Genomic DNA, 13,509 nt, shown 5'->3' on the forward strand with positions numbered 1-13,509 from the left:
ACGCCTCGCTGGTAGCCAGCCAGAAAGTGTTTTCACTTAGTTTCTGCGAAGTAACGGAATCTCTAGCCCAGCCGCTCCGTCAGGCCCCTGTGGACCTGTCGCCCCCGCTCTTGCGATAATGTCGGCGTCTGGAAAGCATACACTCGACTCCCTCACACCCGTCGGCTTAACCCTTTCAAGATCAGCAGAACCCGCCTGCCACCGGACCACCCATGTAACGAGAGACGCTGCGTGGGAAGTCCGCGTGTGAAGGAATAGCTACTTTTCACCGCATGCAATTAGAGAGGAAAATCGAATTACTCAGAGTGAGATAGGAATATGAGAGGGGGCTTCTGCCACCTTTCAGTGTTAATTGGCAGTTCGGAGACCGGTCTTTCTGCGGCTGTACGTTCTCGTGACTACAGCTGCCAGCAATCATGTAGACTGATTACATTCCTGACAGATGTTTCGGAAATATCGCAGAAGGAACATCTAGCTTTTCGGAGCCCTATTATACGTCTTTATTCAAACTCAGTGAGGTGTTGATAATGGCACCTTTGTCGCTCTAAAGGTATTCCTGCCTAACATCAACTCACAACATCTGATCTGAAAGGTAACTCACAACCACCACAGCAGGAATTTAAAGCAAATTAGGGACACCACTAGCGCCACTCTTGTTTAAACAGATATCATCTCTCAGACGTAGAAACTCGCCTGAGAACATGTCGCACAACTCCTTCTTGGTTTTACGTTTTTTTTTTTTGGCCGTATATTACAGCCTAACGCGCTCTCACGTCCTCTTGATTAATGATCTTCGTTATTTTGAAGGAACTGTGGCACAGAGATAACTAGTATACGAACTAAAATTACAAGCATAATATCAGCCAGTCTATTGTAGTATTTCAGCACATCCGCAGTTTTCCCTCGCAGAACAGTTCTATGAAAACCTCCTCATAGCAGCTGCTGTCGCTACCCTTCTGTCACCCCTGCCAACGTTCCATTACAAGCACGCACCACATTTGTAGCCGTAGTCATTGTTTGTACGTGGCGGATGCAGCCACACACTAGCGATCACCGTTTCGGCGCTAACTTTCCGTCAGCCGAGTGAAGACAGCGCGTCGCTTCGTTAAGGAAGCGGCGCGACTGCAGCATTGTCAGAGGCGGGAGGCGGAGCGTCCGGCTGCCGCTTGTCGGTTGCCGGGCGACAGCGGGCATTGTGTCGCGCCGCCATTGTCGCCGGCCGTAATGAGCGCTGGAAGCGGCGGCACGTGTAAAACACGCATTGTCGCCGGCCTCATTATCAGGCGCTGCACTTCCGCCGCCGCCGCCCACACGCCTTCTTGCAGCGCCGCCCTCAGCCCGCAGTCTTTTGTCGGCCGTGGGCGGCGACCCGTGACAGGCCGCGCCTAACTGGCCCGTGCCTCGCACTCGTAGCTGCCATGGTTAACTAGGCGGCGACGAGGCGTTGGTCCTGTCTGGCTAACTTCTGCACTCCGCCTTCGCCACAACATATACACTACTGGCCATTAAAATTGCTACACCACAAAGATGACGTGCGCTACAGACGAGAAATTTAACCGACACTAAGATGATGCTGTGAAATGCAAATGATTAGCTTTTCAGAGCATTCACGCAAGGTTGGAGCCTGTGGTGACACCTACAACGTGCTGACATGAAGACCGATTTCATGCACAAACAGCAGTTGACCGGCGTTGCCAGGTGAAACGTTGTTCTGACGCCTGGTGTAAGGAGGAGAAATGCGCACGATCACGTTTCCGACTTTGATAAAGGTCGAATTGTAGCCTATCGCGATTAAGGTTTATCGTATCGTGACATTGCTGCTAACGTTGGTCGAGATTCAATGAGTGTTGGCAGAATATGGAATCGGTGGGTTCAGGAGGGTAATACGGAAAGCTGTGCTAGATCCCAACGGCCTCGTATCACTAGCAGTTTAGATGACAGGCATCTTATCCGCATGGCTGTGCCGCATCGTGCAGCCATGTCTCGATCCCTGAGTCAGAAGATTGGGACGTTTGCAAGACAACAACCATCTGCACGAACAGTTCGACGACGTTTGCAGCGACATGGTTCAAATGGCTCTGAGCACTATGGGACTTAACATCTATGGTCAGCAGTCCCCTAGAACTTATAACTACTTAAACCTAACTAACCTAAGGACATGACATAACAGCCAGTCATCACGAGGCAGAGAAAATCCCTGACCCCGCCGGGAATCGAACCCGGGAACCCGGGCGTGGGAAGCGAGAACGCTACCGCACGACCACGAGCTGCGGACTTGCAGCGGAATGGACTATCAGCTCGGAGACCATGGCTGCGGTTACCTTTGGCGCTGCATCACAGACAGGAGTGCCTGCAATTGTGCACCCAACGACGAACCTGGGTGCACGAATGGCACAACGTCATTTTTTCGTGTGAATCCAGGTTCTGTTTGCTGCATCATGATGGTCGCATGTTTGGCGACATCGCGGTAAACACATTGGAAGCGTATATTCGTGATAACCGTACTGGCGTATCACCCGGCGTGATGGTGCGGGGTGCCATTGGTTACACGTCTCGGTCACCTCTTGTTCGCATTGACGCCACTTTGAACAGTGGACGTTACATTTCAGATGTGTTACGACCCGTGGTTCTACCCTTCATTCGATCCCTGCGAAACCCTAAACTTCAGCAGGATAATGCACGACCGCATGTTGGAGGTCCTGTACGGGTTTTTTTGGATACAGAAAACGTTCGACTGCTGCCGTGGACAGCGCATTCTCCAGATCTCTCACCAACTGAAAACGTCTGGTCAATTGCGGCCGAGCAACTGGCTCGTCACAATACTCCAGTCACTACTCTTGATGAACTGTGGTCTCGTGTGGAAGCTGCATGGGCAGCTGTACCTGTACACGCCATCCAAGCTCTGTTTGACTCAATGCCCAGGCGTATCAAGGCCGTTACTACGACCAGAGGTCGTTGTTCTGGGTACTGATTTTTCAGGATCTGTGCACACAAATTGCGTGGAAATGCAATCTCATGACAGTTCTAGTATAATATTTATCTGTCCAATGAATACTCGTTTATCATTTGCATTTCTTCTTGGTGTAGCAATTTTAATGACCAGTAGTGTAGTAATCTGGGACGTAATGTCATGTGATCCGTTGGCGACAAGTCTGATTATGATTTTCTAAGACAAACCATAACGAACCATAAGAAATAATTAAACGTATACATTTAGACAGTAAAAATTGTTATACGTTCAGTAAGTTTCGTGATTATAGTGCCAATTTCATGTGCAGCCCCAAAATGTACTGCTAAAAAAAAATAAAGAAAGTGCAACACCTTCGACGACAGCGCTCAATGGCACCAGGACATAATACGCGTGTACTGGGGGGTCGTAGTGTTCGTGATTCATTTGTCACGCTCATCGCCTATCAAAAAGCCTGTCTATGTGTCCTGCGTTTTGACTCCGCATGCAGTAACTGTGCTTAATTTGAAGGTGAAGAGTGTTTGCAACATTGATTCGAGGATACAACCATACATCACCGACGAGCACCGATGAGCAGCATCTTGTTCTTCACCTTCCACCGCACCGTCAGCATGTCGTCGTAGCGGTGTGCCTGGACTCGAGGAGAATGCAACAGAGGAATGCGAGCTGCCAGACGCTAGGGGCTCCTGAGGAACTATTGCAGGGCCCTCCGAGGCTTGCACCAACGCAGAAGCATCGTCACAGACAGCTGGCGTCTCCCGTGTCGCCGCAGTAATATACTTAATCGGCATAGAGGGCGTCTGCACGAGACGGCTTTACAGGCATTCGGTACGCATGTGTCCAACCTGTCCACATCCGGAGTAGGTTCTCGGACGAGTGTCATAAATAATTATTGCCCTGCAACCAGCGATCGAGAGATACGAAGGTATATGACGGTCCAATTCAATACGGACCTGTCGCACTCCGTTAAGGACAGGGTAAGTTTCGAAGGTCTTCCACTTTTCAGCCGTATGGCCGAGGACTGTGTCATACGGTCGAAGATCAAGGGTGACCAAACCCGCTGAAACTTCAAATGGTAGATAAAAAACGCGCACATTTTGTATTCCGAGTCCAGCATATTTTGTATTCCGAGTCCGGCACGTTCAAGCGTTACCACCCCCATGTTTCTGCCAGAGTGGCAGAACCTATAACCTTCCTTCGACTGTCTGACAAGTTTGTCACAGGCCTCATCGTCAGTAATGTAGACAACGCAGCTCTTTCGGGTCAACATGTATCACGTCGAGTAAAAATCTCTCTACTGCTTGGGCCTTGGGTCCAGAGCACGTGACGTCGAACTGCAGCTTGATCGTGGCTTTCCGATACGAAAGAGCCATCGGATGTCAGGAACTATAATACTGAACATAAGCGCGGTGCTGCGGTAAACTACACAGGCGGAAACGCGATACCGGACCGCATCCCGCTCCACAACCTAATGCCAACTCTCCATCGAGGACACAGTGGATAGTGCCATTGCAGGGCTTACCTGTGGCACGCTCCCCCTGAGATCCAAATTTCCAACTTACTGTCCACACACTACATTTGTAGTGCCCATCCCCACTATGCAATTATTCGCTGCAGTCAATCTACCGATTCCCTTAAAATTTTGAGCAATGTGAGTTCATACGCACTGAAGCAGATCATTCACCGGTAAGCCTTATCTCTACAGGGTGTTACAAAAAGGTACGGCCAAACTTTCAGGAAAAATTTCTCACACACAAATGAAGAAACGATGTTATGATGACATGTGTCCGGAAACGCTTAATTTCCATGTTTAGTTTCCTCAGTATGTACGCTCAATGGAGCACGTTATCATGATTTCACACGGGATACTCTACCTGTGCTGCTAGAACATGTGCCTTTACAAGTACGACACAACATATGGTTCATGCACGATGGAGCTCCTCCACATTTCAGTCTAAGTGATCGTACGCTTCTCAACAACAAATTCGGTGACCGATGAACTGGCAGAGGCGGACCAATTCCATGGCCTCCACGCTCTCCTGACCTCAACCCTCTTGACTTTCATTTATGGGGGCATTTGAAAGCTCTTGTCTAGGCAACCCCGGTACCAAATGTAGAGACTCTCCGTGCTCGTATTGTGGACGGCTGCGATACAATACACCATTCTCCATGGCTGTATCAGCGCATCAGGGATTCCATGCGACGGAGGGTGGATGCATGTATCCTTGCTAACGGAGGACATTTTGAACATTTCCTGTAACGAAGTGTTTGAAGTCACGCTGGTACGTTCTGTTGCTGTGTGTTTCCATTCCATGATTAATGTGATTTGAAAAGAAGTAATAAAATGAGCTCTAACATGGAAAGTGAGCGTTTCCGGACACATGTCCACATAATATATTTTCTTTCTTTGTGTGTGAGGAATGTTTCCTGAAATTTTGGCCGTAGCTTTTTTAACACCCTGTATGAAGATGGTATCTGTTCTTTCGGACATGTCCGAAAGAACAGATACTATCTTTATATATTAATAGTTTCAGCAGATGTTAACACCTCCACTAAACCTTTTAGTGTTTGCTGATTTTCATATATTACCCACCACGTCTGTTGTAGATTTTCATAACTGTCAGCTGCAGTCTCAAGTAGTCGCACCGTCAATAATTATTCATCGGGATTCACGGTGAGTCGCTGTACGCGAAGAGCCAAGTTTTCAAAACGGGTGAGATCTATCAGCACGTCAGCTTCTGGGGCCGTATGAAAATTGAAATTCTGACTCAACAGAATGTGCAACTTGCCTTGTTTTCCGTTCAAACACGGCGTGTGGCTAACTTACACATTGGACGCCCTGTCAAACGCAACCAACAACGCGATGACATTTGATTCAACATTTCTAACGTTGACCTGGCCTTGTCCGATGCATTTAGCGCTGCAACAAACGCATCTATTTGAGCTGTTGTTTATCTGCTGACAAAGCTACCGGTTTTTGCATGTCACCAATAAACATTTAGTATTAGCCTTCTGATGATCTTAGCAAGTTTGTTACTGTACATTTCCACATAGTAAAATTTCATCTGCGCACAGTTTTGCTCAGTGCCATGAAAGACCTTTATAGCTTCGTAAAACAGCTCAGATTTAAATTTGCAAGAAGTCCACATCAGAACATGCCAGAAAATTGTTCACGTACAATACAAACTACGCTAGTCAAACAACATACACAAACGCGTTTTTGACATCATGAGATTCAAACTTGTAGTACCCTTCTGATTTATTTCTAACAACTACCGACTGGACCTTTAGCGTATTGTAGAATCTCAAAGAAAAGAGGACACTATGCTATACTTATATTATTAAAACTCTTGTGCGGTGTAATTCTTAAAACATATATTTAGATCAGGAAAAATCTCTGTTGAAATTGCATACAAAATGGTTCAAATGGCTCTGAGCACTATGGGACTTAACATCTGAGGTCATCAGTCCCCTAGTACTTAGAACTTCTTAAACCTAAGTAACCTAAGGAATCACACACTTCCATGCCGGAGACAGGATTCGAACCTGCGACCGTAGCGGTCGGGCGGTTCCAGACTGAAGCGCCTAGAACCGCTCGGCACCACGGCCGGCAAAATTGCATACAGAGATAGGCAACTACGTATACCCCCCGTCGGAGGTTCGGGTCCTCCCTCGGGCATTGGCGTGTGTGCCGTCCTTAAGGTAAGTTTGATTAAGTTACATTAATTAGTGTGTAAGCTTAGGGGCTTTTCATCCTCTTTCCACATATTCTTGGGATATCCAACCTAACGACATATAATTACCTCAGATCCCCCATATCATGAAATATGACTCTCTTCTTAGCAGACCTTTAATGTATAAATGAACTTTAGCTCCACAAGTGAGAGCTTCTTTTCTTTCAGTTCTACGTAGAATTTCAATACCACCATTTTAGGATACAAACCCTAACGCATTTGTACGCCCATACATTCAATCCACATCTTTCTACACCGTTTTGTCCGAAATATTCATATCTGTATGCAGGATCTTCAGAAAACATCACACCGTCAATGATAATATCGTAAATACTGAATCATCTTGGAAGACGGCCGCAGTAATCCCTTTCATATTATTTCAGTTTTTATATTGCTGTTTCATATCTAGAACCTAACAGGCGACGTTTTCATGGTTTCTGGATTAACATAAAGAAACTTGGGAAAGGAATGAACTGGATGTTTTTTTTACATAGTTTAAATAACAAGTAACTTTCCTTTTTGTACTATCCCCTGAAAAGGTTGTAAAAGTGCTGATTCCGTTATGCTGTATACGACGTTATACCTGTGTTGAGTAGATATGTTGCGTGATTATAAGCTTATATCTGCGTTGCTGTTTGTTGTAAACGGTAGAGACACAACGAGAGCAACCTGGCTAAAAATGAGACTATTATATTTATATTAGTATAAGTTAGAAGATGGTCGATACGGGCGTAAATATTCCAATAAAAATATGTGACTAATTTATTCTCGTTGCTTTACTGAATATAATTGTCTACCCATATAAACCTGGGATAACATCAGAGCCGTACTGCTAACTTCAGCAAGTTTAATGGTTGCTAATTTCTTTGTTGGCAAACCTATACATAAATGTCTCATGAATGGGCAGGAATAGAAATGAAGGTAACCTTAGAATGCAGAATCAGGATCCAAAACCACTGTCAGCTACCAAGATGGCATGCCACTCCTCTTGTCTATCTCAAATGATGCTCTGCAAGTCTCCTAGGAAAGTGAGTTCTAGCAACTTTCCAAGAAAAATGAATTCACCTACGTCGATACGAGAAGTGAGTGTTTATAAGTCTCAGTGAGGACTGAGAGCTGCTGGTGAAGAAAGCCTACGTCCCGTTATTAAAGTACTTCATGAGGCGCTAACTGTAGGATGACAGTTCCTCAAACTACTTCTGATATTACTTTTCAGTATTGATATGTAAATTAAATTTATATTTTCTTACGTCAGTCGGCATTATTTCGATCTAGACATTCCTTTTCCCTGTTATATAAACTCTATTTTGAACGATACCTGTATTCCACTAACCATACCTGCTTTGTTGCTTTCCGGATCAGCATGTGGCAAGAGCTCACGGATACCTATCCTTTCGAACGCTGTCAAGTTTTCTTGGTCATTACATCGCCGAAACATTTCATTCCCATATAATCTTAGAATCGTTTCAAATACTTTCAAATAAAAGTTTATAACGTTGAAATATATGTTAGATGTTAACGCAATTTCTCTACCAGGAAAACTTCCCTTCCGTTGCCAGTTTCCTTATTACAGTCTTGACGCGTTTTCTCACGCAAGATTACTAAAATGAAAGATAATTTTACTTTTAACTGAAATATAAAGTAACTACTGGAAAAAGTATTAAAATTAACTGGAATCATAGCCATTGCTGATGGTGGGTGCATGTTTGTTAGTTGTCAAATTGACTTCTAGAAAAATGCTATAAAAATTAGAAAAGGTTACATCTTTTAACATCGCTATCAATTTTGGGGGCCTTGATCTGTCATTTACAGCTAAAATGGAATCATAGCATGGAGACGGTAGCCAGATCAGTTATGTTCCCGCGCTGGCATTCAAGTTTACAAAGCTCTTCTTGATGATGGGCAATTACGTTCATCAACATTGTAGCAAGTTACAAATGAGTAAATGGCACAATATTAATTGTATTCGGCCTTTTGCGTCTCCACCCCACGATCTGCTATACTCGTATTGGTCGTTGATTGTAACAATAAAGCATTAAAACATTTCATTTACCATATGTCTTTTAGGAGATCTGTTGAAATGAGAACCCATGAGACTTAAGTAATTTACGTTAATTTAATAGGAAATGGTTCTGAAACTAATACGTAACACATTGCATTTGTCTACACGAAAGAAAAATGAATTAATATTGATTAATGATATTCAAGGAACGTAGCTATAATGCATCCTATGAATATGAAGGCTAACGAAGAAGAGAGAGATATACGAGCAGGCAAGCTCTTCACTTACTTTCTTTAAAAAAAGAAATAAGAAAAAGAAAACGTATTACAATCGATCACAACCAGCCACAGACGCGCTAAATCTCTGAAATATTCTTTATGAAATAATAATTACATTTCACCAAATTTATTTACATGAGTTATTTACAGTAAAAAAAAGGCAGTTTTTTTGTTCTTTTCGTCGTTTTTGCGACGTTAAAGTTACATGAAATTACGTTGGTCTGTTCATTCGACCCCACAAAAATTGAAGCCATTTCATTTATAAATTGCCTTCAAGGCGTTGGCACATAACTTGAGAAATGTTTATATTCGTTTTTGTATAGTTCAAAATAGCATAAATTTGGCTGTACAGTCGTTCATACAACATGGTTGAGCATTTTAAATTGTTTGTATACGTAAACTGTTGTTTCAATACATTCACATTAATGAAAACTAAAAAATGCTTTTACATTTGTACATATATAAGTAAATAATACATTACATTAGTTATACAGATCGGAATGTAGCAAATAAGAGTACAAAGGATGTATAGTAGAAATGATAAAGGTTTTACATGGACTGGCATGTCCATAGATTTTTGTTGTTTTATTGTGGTCTCCTTATTTGTTTATTTATGTAGATAGCTATGGTTTTCATTTTGTACAATGTTATGTAGACTCGTTATCCTCATGGTATGGATTTACAAAGTTTTGATGATATCATGAACATTGATTTCTTTAGGTGTGTGCCCATAGAATTTCGACGATATATGTATTGAGAATGCCATGTAGTCTAATTGTTCTGCTGGTGTGTGGAATGGCAAAGCTTTGACGTTGCCTCGATGTTCAGAGGTTGTAGACGTGAAGCAGTAGAATTTCGACTATATGAGTTTGCGTAATGTGATGTAGACTCGTATTTTTGCTGGTAGATGCAATTACAAAGGTTTGTAATTGTGTTTTGCGCTCCCCGATTCCAGATGTCGGCATGGATAGCTTTAAGGAGCGGCAGATGCCCCGCCCCCTTCTGATGGAGTTTTCACATGTGCATGACGCCAGCAAGTGACTGGCTCAGCTGTCAAGCTGCTGTGATATTTGACTCTCACGGCAGGCTTGTCGAGTAACGAGCATGCAGTGTCACCAACTCGTTCACCTGTGCTCAGGCTCTTTATGGGAAAGATAAATTAGCAGTATCAGATGTTTGGCAGTTGCTGCAAAACGCTAAGCTGTTAATACTGTAATTGCTAACTGATTGTTTATCTGCGTAAAGTGCACTCGAAGTAAGTTTATGGGTCACCATTTAGATGTTAGTGTATACTATTGTTGATCATTTTTCTAAAGCTAGTAAAGCATGTGTGGGGGGCTAGTTAGACCACATAGCACGAACAAAACATTGTTTGTTCTCCGAAGTAGGAGTCTGTTTTTCACGTTTCATACATTGCACTAGTCCAACATTTACATTCACACACGAGTGTCTTGTTACGTGTTCATTTAGTCACTTGCACACGTTAACAGTTTTAAATTTAAAACCGGCACACAACACCGCACCCTAAAAATTAGCCTCTACAGCACTCTACAGTGTTATATGCTGCAGAACTGTCCGGCAAACTTTTATGGAAACAATACGTTTGCATATGTACTAGTGTTTTACGAATTGTGTCTGTTTTTTCTAGCATTCCGTCGATACAAGGATACTGTGTTTACCATTTGTCTCTTCGTGCCACAGCTGGGCGAAGGTGATCATCGCAATGTTAATAATAGTTTCGCTTGTTTCAGTAAGGCAGTTGATAGGCACATTTAAGTGTCTCTGATACTCTGTTGCACATTCCGAAAATGCGCTTTCCTCGGCTATTTAGTCCGTGCAGTAGCTCTTACTCAGTTGTTTGCAGAGAATGTAGTCTCGTCGTTGCATTACTTCGTGTCGTGAAACTATGATATTTACCAATTACAAAATTTACAATATGTTTACTCTGATTTTGACATATTCATGTTCTTCCGTATATGATCGTACGGTTAGATACCCTTTCTTGCCCCACTATCTTACACATTTAACTAGTTCAGGAGTAAAAGATTAGAATCCAGATTTGTGTAGCACCACCTATTGCGTGACACACGGCTCCTAACTTTATAAGACAGAAATTTAACTAACAAAGCGCCATCAAAACACGAATGACACAAACGGTCATGGCAAAGAATCAAATCCTAATAGCGACTTCATCTTTCACGTAAATAAGCATGCTAATCTCCACCTAGATACTATGACAAACATCCACATACGAGCCCGTGACATTCTATTTGTAATACAAACCATAGAAATGAGAACAAATAATACATTTTATATGCTAAATATAACATTCGATTGTTAGCTTCTAAAACTAATCACGAAATTCTATACATACTGTCCTTCATTGTCATGTAAACATACTCTTATTTGGAATCTGCATTTTACAGAAGTCTTTGGTTTTGTTTCGTGCATAGCAGTGTTTGGCATGTTTTGGGTTTTTCTCGTTAGTCCCAGGTTTGTCTAAATTCTTTCAGCTGACAAGAATAAAAGATTTAGATCTAAGTTAATGCACATGATATGAGTTAATTCCTTAATTATGACGCCTTTCAATTTATGACAGCACAACGTAAGAAAAACATATAATACACACATGCATGACAAAATACTCATACAAGAAAAGATTATTGACAAATTTTTCAAAATGCTCAAAAATATATCTTTACTGGATAAATCTTTTCAAATCGTGATGTTTATGCAGTCTTTTGATCTGATCCCTATTTGGATATGCCAGCACTTTCTAGACACCTCAAATAATGCCGCTTGCCCAAACGATGATCTGAAATCGATCGCGGATAGATATTTTACTTCCTGTAACTTCTGAAGTTGTTCTTCCAAAACTCCAGGTCGGGTTTTCAAGGGTACAGTAATTTTGTTCACGTTTCAGACGTCAATTACAAGATGCCCACCTCCAGATGCTTTATTTGCTGCTAACAATGGACTACTATAAGATAACATGGATGTTTTTGTAATATTCCACGCAAGCATCTTTTGTATTTCCCGTTTAACTGCCTCCCTTTGACGTGACAATGTTTCATGTGGAACAACATCCTTTTATGACTCCAGGTCTACAAGGAAACACATTTACAGAAGATAGTAAAAAATCAGACAGCTCAGCTTTTGCTGTTCGCTAACGTACTGTGATTCTCGTGTCTTGACGAAGATCTTGTTACAACCAAGTAAATCATCATGTACTTGATTAGACACGGGCTTGAAATGTTCATAGTCAGTAAGATGATTGTCTGCTCACGACATCTTGCTGCCTATAATTTTCAATTTAAAGTTCTGGCTATATTTTCCTTGATGTGCCTTACTGCGGAACAAATTCAAAATAAACTCTCGACCACCAATATTTATTTGTGCAGGTTTCTCTACCGAAGTCGACCTAGGCTTTTCCCCTTCGTAGAAATTCCGTACCTCACATGCAGGACACAGACAAGCCCTCAACGACGAGAAACGCGCATTCTATAGCTCCACATTCAAATAATTCTTCTTCAATCTGCGCCTGCTTTTCAATCATTTGTGTCTGTGCACCAGTGGCTTCAGAGACCGCAATTACCCGCAGGCAAAGTCGGAACCTTTCTGGTCCCACATATCATATTAAAAAAATTCAAAGCAAGTACATTTAACTTCGCTCCCGTATCTATAATGACGTTGGTTGATACTCCACCTACTACAGCATTTACTGCTGTCTGGACTTGCTCTTTCCAACATTCGTTACTAGACAATGGATTATTATAAAACTCACCCTTCGTTATAAAGTGTAAGGTGGCTGTAACTTCGCACCTTACAAGCTCTCATCTACGTACTGTGCTGTGATTTACAACTGGAATTAGTTATTATTTGATAGGTTGTATATCGTGTATATGAATATTTAAAGAAGACTGACACTGTCATGTACACCTTGTAAATAGTTATTAATGCTTATTGCATGTAAGGTGATGGAGTATCTTTATTATCAAAACGACATAATGAATGATTGCCTATACTAGTAGAGGTTGGAGGGCCAGTGGAAATGAAATGGCAGACGTAACTCAAGCCCTGGGAGGAAAAACCCCCACAGGTGTATTGGTCCTGCTTGAAATAGGAAGTAGCCAAGATGGACGGTCGGAGCACAATACAGCGACGGCCGGCCGATGTTGTAGCGGGGCAGGAAGGATAACCGGATAATAGTTCGGAAAATCTGAAAATCTTGGACGCTGCAAAGAGGAACGAGGAAGCGTTATCTCGGAAACCACGCAGGCTGGGTAATTTCCGAGGATTTTTACTCCGAGAAGCGTACCGTTGTATGCATCCCCAATTCACAGGGATAGGTATTTCCTCCCAAACTTCCCGTGCTGGAAGACAAAAGACTAAAATACGGTTGGTCGACTTTCGGAAGAATCTGTAGAGAGGGAGAATATTCAGTGGTTTCGAGAATATGATTCGCCTTCTGGAGTTACAAGGGAGGGGAACCGAGCTTTGATGGGAAGCCAGTGGTGGAGAGAAAGG

Source organism: Schistocerca gregaria, chromosome 1 (genome assembly GCF_023897955.1).
Source record: "Schistocerca gregaria isolate iqSchGreg1 chromosome 1, iqSchGreg1.2, whole genome shotgun sequence".
In the NCBI taxonomy this organism is placed as follows: domain Eukaryota; kingdom Metazoa; phylum Arthropoda; class Insecta; order Orthoptera; family Acrididae; genus Schistocerca; species Schistocerca gregaria.